This window comes from Felis catus, chromosome E1, assembly GCF_018350175.1.
Source record: "Felis catus isolate Fca126 chromosome E1, F.catus_Fca126_mat1.0, whole genome shotgun sequence".
Classification (NCBI taxonomy): domain Eukaryota; kingdom Metazoa; phylum Chordata; class Mammalia; order Carnivora; family Felidae; genus Felis; species Felis catus.
The window spans coordinates 39,278,593-39,288,683 of record NC_058381.1 but is presented as its reverse complement, the minus strand read 5'-3'; positions in this window follow the sequence as shown (position 1 = coordinate 39,288,683).

Here is a 10,091-nt window from a genome sequence, read left to right as displayed (position 1 = left end):
AGCTGCCCTGAAGGGCCTGTGAAGAGACTCTCCCAACGGCTTTGAACTGCCATTGAGGGGCCCTGCCTCCCCTCTCACTACCAAACTTCAATTCCAGCCTCCCGCCCCAGCAGCCCCCTCAACCTGGCCGTGGGCTGAGTCCACTGAAGGTAATTTACCTTCTCTGCCGCATTTACCATAAAACTCATCTTTCCTCCAGGAAGATTTAACAAAAAATTTGACTTAGACTTTTGCCGATGGGGAAAGCAGCCAGCCCAGCAAGGGTGGGAGGGTTGGTGGGCAGAGGGGAGGAAGCACAGCCACCAAGCCAGGAGTCAGGAGAGGAGGGGTCTTCACATCTCAAGAGTTCTCTGTCCAGGAGGCCCCAAGCCTTGCAGCCCTTGGTCTGAAGCCTCCCTCACCAGTACCTTCCAGTGTCATTCCTCCCAACTTTCCATCCTTCCATGTCCTGCTGTCTATACACATATACCACCTGTCCACCCCTCCCTCAATCTCCCTCCCCACGTTCTCCCTTTTCGTTCTCACTTCATTCTTTCTTGACCCACCTGCTCTCAAACCTGTCCTCTCCCTCTTTACAGAAAAACCTTCCTCTCTCCAACTCTTGTCCCATTTATTTTTTTTTACTGTTTATTTATTTATTTAGAGGGGGGAGGGGCAGAGAGGGAGGGAGAGCGAGACTCCCAAGCAGGTTCTGCATTGTCAGCACAGAGCCAGACGTGGGGCTCGATCTCACGAGCCTTGAGATCATGACCTGGGCTGAAATTAAGAGTTGGACGTTTAACCAACTGAGCCACCAGGGTGCCCTCACTCTTGTCCCATTTAATTTCCTCACCCCATTGTCCCAGATGGCTGGACCCAGAGCAAAGCCCAGCTAGAGTTGATGGGAAGGGAGAGGGACAGCCACCTGCACCGCCAACCATTTTTCAAGCCTCAGATTCCCACCCTCTCCAAAGCCTGCCTCCTCTCTGGCTACAGAGTGACCTCCCCAGAAACCTGAAGCACCCTCCCGCCCTGCCACCTCATCTGTCTGCTCACCTACACACATCTGTCTGCTCACCTCTTCTCTTTCATCCTCAGCCTCCTGTCCTTAACTCCCGAGCCATCCAACAGGCTGAGGGCTTGGACCCAGGGCAGGGCTAGGAGGTGAAGGGCTCCCTACCCAGAGATTGGTGCCTTGCTTCATGCAACAAGGGTTTTCTGGCTGGAGACTTTGTTCGTGTGAGCTAGACACACAGATCAGCGTAACAGTGTTCTAACAGATGTTCGTAAGTGCCATGCAGGGCTGGCAGGAAGTTTAGAAACAGGGAAGGTAAACCTTATCCATTTGGAGGGAATGAGGGCAATGTTGCCAAGGAGGTAACATTCAGGTTGGGTCTTCAAGGGTAAATAGGAGTTTAGCATGCAAAGCAGGGGAGAGAAACCAACTTTTATTGGGGGGCTCTTATGTGCTAAGTACAATGTGAGTCACAATGTGTATGTTCAATCTCATTTTACTGAGACTCAGAGGGTTAACTTGCCCATATTCAAGGGCAGTGGCAAGAAATAAGATTCTAAATTTGTGCCCGTTCTACTGCCTCAGCATTCTCAGACAAGCAGATGGATGAATCTACATGTGGAACACACAGGTATGAGACGATACCATATTCACCGTGGCTGAAGTATACGGTACCCAAGGGAGTAAGTGTAAGGGGAAGCAGAATCGGCAGCCAGATTATCAAGAGCCTTGGGTGCTAGGCTGAGAATGTCTAGGGCATGAATACTTATTAAATGAATGAATGAGTCAATGAATGACTGAATGAGGCTGGACTCAAGACCACTGTATGCAGTTGTACAGGTCGTACAACGTACAATCATGCACAGCAACCTGCTTGAACTTCATCTGATGAGCGCTAGGGAGACATCAGAGGCTCTTCAGCCAAGGAGTAAGTGACCAGATTTGTGCTTTAGAAATATGGCTTGGGGGTGTGGGGGGGGCAGGAGACTGGATCTGAGGGCTGGGCTGGGGAGAAGTGTGATCAAAAGAGGAAGCTGTGAGAATTTGGATTTTAGGCCAGGAAAGAGATAAGAGCCTAAGGAGACAGGCTGGGGCAGGAACCTACTTGATCTAGCCCTGAGTCCTTGGTTCCTCTGACATGGAAGGGCCACATGGGAAAGAGCAGGACCAAGGCATCCCAATCCCACTGGTGTGGGTCTCTTCAGACAGCCATAACATGATACTGGGTGGCCTCAACAACAGACACTTACTTTGTCACTGTTCTGGAACCGGAAGTACCAGCATGGTTGGATTCTGGTGAGAGCTCTCTCCCTGGCTTGCAGACAGCCACCTTCTCGTCGTTTGTGCACATGGCCTTTCTGCAGTGTGTGCTTCTAGAGAGAGAGCTCTCTTTTTTTTTTTAAGTTCATTTATATATTTTGAGAGAGAGAGAGAGAGAGAGAGAGAGAATCCCAAGCAGGCTCCATGCTGTCAGCACAGAGCCTGACTCAGGGCTCAATCCCACGCATCATGAGATCATGGCCTGAGCCGAAATCAAGAGTCGGATGCTTAACTGACTGAGCCACCCTAGGCATCCCTCTCTTCTCTTCTTAATAAGGCTACCAAGTCTATCAGATGGAGACCCCATTCTTCCGATCTCAGTTAACCTTAATTAGCTCCTAAAAATACTATCTCCAGATACAATCACACTGGGGTTAGGACTTGTGAATTTGGAGGGACACAATTCAATCTTCCCCCAGCTGAGCTCCCCACTCCCACAGTCCCCCTGTGCCCACCTGGCTGGGGCTCTCTTCTTCCTGACCCTCGCCCTTGGAGGTAGCGGGGCTTATTCGGTAAGTCTCTGCTTCCTAGAAGGTATCTCAGCCTTTACTCCCGGCAATCGAGTCTTAGCAAGGTAGTCAAGTGGAGCTTGACTGGCAGCAGGCCTGGGGGCCAGGGAAGGCAAGCCAGGAGGAGGGAACCAGAGAACAAGAGGGGAAGGAGAAGGGAGAATGCCATTCAATTTATCATTCACTCATTCACCAAACGTGTGCTGAGCTCTCGTGTGAGCGGTACAGGATTAGGCACACTGGGGTTGGGCAGGGAATGGAGAAGAGGTCTGTATGTGCCCCGGGAAAGATGTTCTCTCCTCTACATGAGATGTGACATCGCATTAACACTGAGATGGGACATATCTTTGCCTAGTTCACCGCCCCCATCCCCCCCCCACACACACACACACACACACTTCCCTCTTCTGCATCAACAATTAGAAGCCCGGGTGGTCAGGCAGAGCTGAGTGGCAGGTCCCCACTGCCACTGACAAGCTTCATGGTTTAGGACAAGTCACTTCTCTGGGCACTATAATGCCCACCTCACAAAATTAAGGTTGTGGGAAGCCTAAAGAGACACTGAACGTGAATGTACAAACGTGCATTATGAGAAGGATGGCACTCGTATCAATCTGTCATTGAGCATTCAATATATTCCAAGTACCATGCCACTGGAGCAGGAGCTCCGTGAGGAAAGCTGAACTCCCAGCACCTAAAACAGTGCCTGGCACACATCATGCCTGCAGCATTTGCTAGAAGCTTTGCCATATGTAGGCTCATTGAATCTTGACGACACCACTGCCTAAGTACCATTACTTAACCTTGTTTGATACATACAGAATTGTGGATTAGGAGATTAAGTCAGTTTCCCAGGGTGCAACCATAATAAATAGCGGAGCGAGATTTGAACCCAAGCAATCTGGACCCAAACCCACAGTGACGATGATAATAATGATGACATTTGGAGCTTATTGAACCTGAGGTCATTAAGTCCAATCCCCTGCCTCTACATACATTCACCAGGACAGGGTTGTCTGCCCTTCTTCCTAGTGTCTCTGCCAAACCCCTCCTCTTCCATCAGGGATTAGGTCCCTAGCCCCAAGCCACTCCGGATGTTGACAAAGTCACCCCTCCCTCTTTCTGCCTGGAAAGTGGCACATCTCCCCCTATAACCTCCCACCCAGAATCCCAGAATCTTCCCTCAGGACCTCCTTCCTTCTTCCCCAACTATAGCCTTACTTAGCTTCCCCTTTCTGGTCCCTGAAGAGTCCTTTCTTATGGAAAAAGGGTAGATGCCCAAATACCCCCCTGGACTCCCCGGGAGATGGTGCAAATAGAACTTGCCCTGAGTTCTAATCCACTGCTGCCACCAGCTCATTTATGCCTTCAGACAAGCAAGTCACAGACCCCACTAGGCCTCCGTTTCCCCCACTGTGTAATGGGTGAACTAGAGAAGACCTTACAGGCTGCTCTCAGCCCTGGTCTTCTTTCTTTTTTTTTTTAATTTTTTTTTTTAACGTTTATTTACTTTTGAGACAGAGAGAGACAGAGCATGAACGGGGGAGGGTCAGAGAGAGAGAGGGAGACACAGAATCCGAAACAGGCTCCAGGCTCTGAGCTGTCAGCACAGAGCCCAACGCGGGGCTCGAACTCACGAACCGTGAGATCATGACCTGAGCCGAAGTCGGACGCTTAACCGACTGAGCCACCCAGGCGCCCCAGCCCTGGTCTTCTTGATAGTGACCCTTCTCAGCCACCAGGCTAGAGCCACCCTCTCTCCCCCCATACACACTCCTCTCCAGCTGAGATATTCCCCGGGGCTCTCCCCAGAGCTTCCTGTGTGGTCTCCCCCACCTTATCTCCCAGCCTGGAACTTTGGGATCTGCCTGGGGGCAGCCTCTGCTCTCCCCCCACTCCAGACCCGCCCTCTGCTTTGGATTGTGCTGACCCTCCCTTCCTCTGCCAGGGCGCAGAGTCCTCTGCAAGGCCACCGTCTGCAGACAGCGTAAACGGAGGCTGGCCCTCCGTTCCCCAGCCTGTGGGCCTGCTCCCCTCATTAGAGCCCCAAGAACATCCCCATGCAGGGGTTTACAAAAACCCTTTGCATTTTAAAGGCAACCTTCCCCACCACTGTCCCCAAAAAAGAAAACTTTTCAACACTTTTCAAGTCTCAGTTTACATTTCAATATAAACCCCTCTGGGCCTACTGCCTGGGATCTAGGACTCACTGCCCCCTAAATTCGAAATCTCTTTGGGGGAGGGTTTTTGTCTTTACCACAGCCTCTCCCTCATTGCATGGGGCGGGACCTGCCCAGGGCTTTCGGAGGTGGGGGTGGTCACAGTTCCGGGATGGCCTGGCCTGACCCCTCACAGGGCCAGCGATCAGGCCAGGGTCACTGAGCAGTCACATGTCACTTTGAATGGGAAGCCTTGAACTGAGGCTGAGAAACAAAGTTGGGCAACAGCTCAGCCAAAGGCAACTGGACTTTTTTTTTTCTTATGTTTTTTGGGGGAAAAAACCTCTATTGTCCGACTAACCTTCCATGATGCTGGAAAATTCAATTTATTTCCTGAGCAGTCTGGTCCAATTTCCCCTGGGTGGGGACAAGACTGGGCTTCCCTCCCTGCTATTCCAATTTAGAAGCTCCGGCTCTGCTCAGGGACCAGGACCCAGGAGGAAGGCCAGGCCCCTGAGCCCTGGCCCTGGCAGCACCCACCTCCCCCAACACGATCCTTCCCCAGGGAGCCCCCATTCCAGCCCCTGCATGTAAGGACGCTTTTCCTGCAGTTTCAGGGTCCCAGTTTCCATTGCCATTCTCGCTTTCTCAGCAACCTGGGTTTGCCGGGCAGCTGTGTTGGCCTGTCCCAGACCCACGCCAGCAATCTATGTGTGCCCCTCTGGGTCCCCCAGCTTCCTGCCTCTGTCTCTAGACTCTTCGGGGCAAGCCGATAGAGGTACAGCTGTAAAGCATTTGTGCTGGCCGCCAGGCTGGCGGGGGAGCCATCTGCGGCCCGGCCGCTGCCAGGCCTGCAATGACGGGAACCCTGGGCCCCAGCCCTTCCACCCCAACCCCCAACACAGGAACCTCTCTGTCTACCAAGGCCTAGGAGGCCGAGGGGAAGGGGAATGACCTTGAGGCCACTGCAGGAGACAGGGTACAGACATAGTCAGCCCCTACTTGACAGCCTACAGCTGAACTTCACTGCAGAGGTGGGGGAGGGGGTGCCGCCCCCAGAGGAGGCTGTCGGATGATGGGGAGGGGGCTTGCGGTCCACCCAAGCCTCAGTGAGAGACTTGTCCTCAGCCGGCCAGCGTCCCACTGCCACCCTTCCTGAGCTAATAGAAAAGTTCACAGGCCACTAGTGGGTAGAGTAGGGAAAAGGGAAAGGCCTCTCTCTCCTAGCCCCAGCAAAGAGAAGCCCCCACATCCCCACCTTCCCTTAGTCTATACCCAACTCCCGCTTTGGGAGGGGGGGCGGGGTGCATTGAGAGAATGGACTTCTGAGATGCCTCCGGCCTGCAGTAGACCCATCTGGTTTCAATCAGGAGAGCAGGGTCCCAGATCATAGAGGCACATGGGGGAGGGAGGCTGTGCACACAATCCACCCCCCAGCCCCTCTCCAGAGTGCAGCCCCTTTCCCATGTGATCTCCTTTCACCTCCCAGGTGGGCCTCACACAGTCACTGGAAGACTAGGTGAGGCAGGGGAAATTTAGGGGGCAGTAGTACAGACCCCAGACCTCTGTCCATGTTAGAAGAGCAGACCACAGAGGAGAGAGAGAAACCTAAGGAAAGAGGGGCCTGGAAGGAGAAGAAAGGGCTGCAAACAGACAGAGTCAGAGCAAGCGAAGGTCCTAGAAACCACCAGGTCCTAACTGGATCTTATCACAAATGGGGAAGCAGAGGTCCTGAGAAGGAAGTCTAATAGGTCCACCTACTGGACTCAGCCCCAAGCCCTGTTCAAGCATCCCACCCACCCGTCTTAACAGGAATCGCCAACCCCTTCAACAGATGAGCAAACTACGGCTCATAGGAGAAGAAAGTCCCACCTGCCCAACCTCACCCAGGTGGTAAGCAACTGGAGCCACCATTTTGGCTTCCCTGCCATCTCTAGACTTGGATCAGGTGGGAGCCCAGTCCTGGAGAAACCTACCCTCCCCAACTAGGGCCTGCTCTGGTTCTGGAACCCTCTGAGACCTGCTCAGTCCCAACCCCTGTCTCCAGGCCCAGGACGAAAGGATACAAAGCCTGAAAAAAGCAGCCTTCCTGGGCATGGCTTGTTGCCAAGGTTCTAATCCTGGTTCCAGAGGACTTTGGCACTCGGGTCTCAACTTCCCCATCGATAAAATGGAGGAGTGTTGTCTAAAACTGGGTTGGACAGTGATTCTGTGATTCCCCAAACCTCCATTTCTATCATCCTAAACAAACCTAGAGGCTTCCCTTGGCTTGGGTGGTCTTTAGGAAGAAGGTTGATCCCAATTTCAGAATTTAGAGCTGGCAAGAGAGCCAGGCTTTAAAGAGAACGAGGGGACCCAGCCAGCCATGGAAGCCGCTAATCTCCATCTCTCCCTGGGGGACTTCACTGCCGCCTCCACTGAAAGCAATTTGTCATGCCCTGAATTAAGTGATTCCAACAAGGGTTTAATTTCAGTTTAATGGCTCTGTTTTTATGTGTAATTAAATACCGTTGCATGGCGAAAATATGTTGTTTGCACTTTAGAGACTGTGTAAGGGCCCGGGAAGCCAATCCCACTGGGTTTCTACTCCCAGGCTCCACCAACCCCTCCCCTAGTCTGGCTGGAAATGTCCAGGTCCTAGGGAAGGGGGTGGGGGACCTGGGGAAGAGAGGAGGGCGGTGAGGGGAGAAGTGGGCCTGGTGGCGCCTGCTCACTCAGTAGAGAATGTTTCTAATTATCCTCTGCACCCCCACTTCTACTCCCTGACCCTACCTCTCCTCAGCCCCTGGGGCCTCAGACATAGAGGGGACAGATCACTCTGACAGTGAGGATCTAATTAGACCCTTGGCTGGCTGAAGTGGTGTCTGTTCCCCCGTGGGTGTGTTCGAAGTCCTGCCCCATTGTCTCTCCTCCACTTATTGTTCCCATTAACTCCCTCCTCCCCCATGAATATGCCTCCTCCCCCATTGACCCTCTCCCCTGACTCACAAACCACCCCCTCCTCCCCTCTTCCCTCTGACAACCCCACAACCCAACCCACAACTGACCCAGCATCCCAGCTGTCAGCCTGCCTCCGAGCTCCATCCAACCACATCATCTTGCCTTCTCCTTCTAGGTCAGAGGTGACATTGCCATAGGAGTCTGGAATGCAGGGGGAGTTTCTCTGGCTGGGAATGTTTAGGGTCATTTACCCCACAGCCATATTCCCCCTCCCCAGGAAGGGGGGCCAAGCAGGCACCCCAAGTCCTGCATGCCTCATGACATTCCTGGAGCAGCTTGGTATAGCCCAATCTGGCCCAGAGGGCAGAGGGGTTGGGACAAGCGGCCTTTTCCTGGAAGGAGTTTGCAGTGGCCGGAACCCAGGGGCCTTCGTAGGAGGAGGGGCCAGGAAGCTTGGCCAACTCTCCAGAGATGCCCCTGCCTGAATCCAATACTGGAGTCTGTCCAAGTCTCCCCTTTTTTCTCCCTACTTCCACCCTGCCTGCTTGCCAGCAGAAAACCCAGCCCCCAACCCTCAGCAACAGCAGGGCTTGATCTCCACTAATGAGCTGGGAAATGGAAACCAAATGCCTGATGTATGTAGATGGGCACCAATGTGCTAAGGGATCCTGATGGGGTGCCTCCCACCCACCCACCATCCCCGCTCCAAGCCACAGTGGAGGGGCATAACATTTCTTGGGGAGGAGAGCAGAGCACTCAAGGACCTCAGTTTTAAGTTTATCTGGGTAAGTGCCACCAGGACACGAGAGTTTAGTCCTTGCCACCTCCTCCCTTCCACTTCTGCCAGAGACGCCGATGCCCTGTGACTATTAGAGTGACCATTAAAGGGTATTTGGAGGTCATGGCTGGGGCGGTGATGGGGGCGGTGGGGGTGGCGTTAGGTGCAAACTAGACCAGCAATTCCTCTCTGGAGCCTGATTCTCCCCGCTGTGACACTCCCCAGGGCAGTTTACTTCCTCTGGCCTGGCAGTGGTAGAGGGTGTCCACCGTGACACAGAGCTGCTTTCATTTCCTTCTTTTTGGACACCTAGGACCTGCTTCTGGGATCGCGGAGGCAAGCGCCAGGGGTGGGTGGGGGGCAGTGTTTCTGTGGGATGTTGAATTCCCTCTCTCAAGGTGCACATCCGCTATTCTTTGGTGCTAGAGCTCCCCACACATCCTGCAGTGGGGACGCCTAATGAGCGAAGGCCACTCATTCACAGCCAGGAGGGAAGTAGCAACACACTCTGTGAATTTCTCTAGTCCCTCCCTCCTCACATCACACACATTCACACTCAGATTCACAACCCACGCAGACATGCCTCTCAAATTAGTGTGTCCTCTTCACACGCCCGGATCAGGTATACATGCCCTGTAAAAGCCCATACACTCACGTCTCGCTTTGTACATTCAAAGGCATCGCTTTGCTATATTCACACGCATGTGTGCACTCGCACGTGCACACACACACACATATACCACAAATATCACAGAGGCATACCCCAGGCCATATATGCAGCTACTTCCCAAGCAGATCCAGCTTTCTTTGGAAGCCCAGGAAAGGAAAAGGACCTCTTAGTGCCCACTGCCAAGGTACAGCACTGAGAGGAGGGGCCTGGAGAAAAAAGGGGACTTTACAAAGATGCTTTAGGGAAAGAGATACTATCCCTACATTTATTTGGTTTAAGGACCTAGAACTTAAGGGTCTACGTGTCAGTGAAAGCTGATATGCTACTCCAACATGCCTTGGCCTCAGCCCAAGAAGTACGGGATTCCATGAAGGGTGGTCAGGGAACCAAGGTCACTTTGTTATCTCCTACTGCTGGCAGTGTCCTGTGGCGCCTCAGGGAGACCAGATGGCTGCGGAATGCTGCCACTGGGGCAGAGCTAAGGGGAGGAGGATTGCAGCCCCAGTTTCAAGATACAGATAGAACAGGGGCCACCTCATCAGGGGCCAATGAAATCGAAAGGCCTGGGCGTGCCTCTGGAACTGGGGAGGGGCTAGGAACCCAGAAGACAACCCATCAGGAGGGGGCTCCCCCAGAGTGCCGCACACTTGGTGCACAGGGCCTTCACCCTGCCCATGACCTCCCGAGAAGGGGCCCCCACCCAGATCAGTGTCACACACAC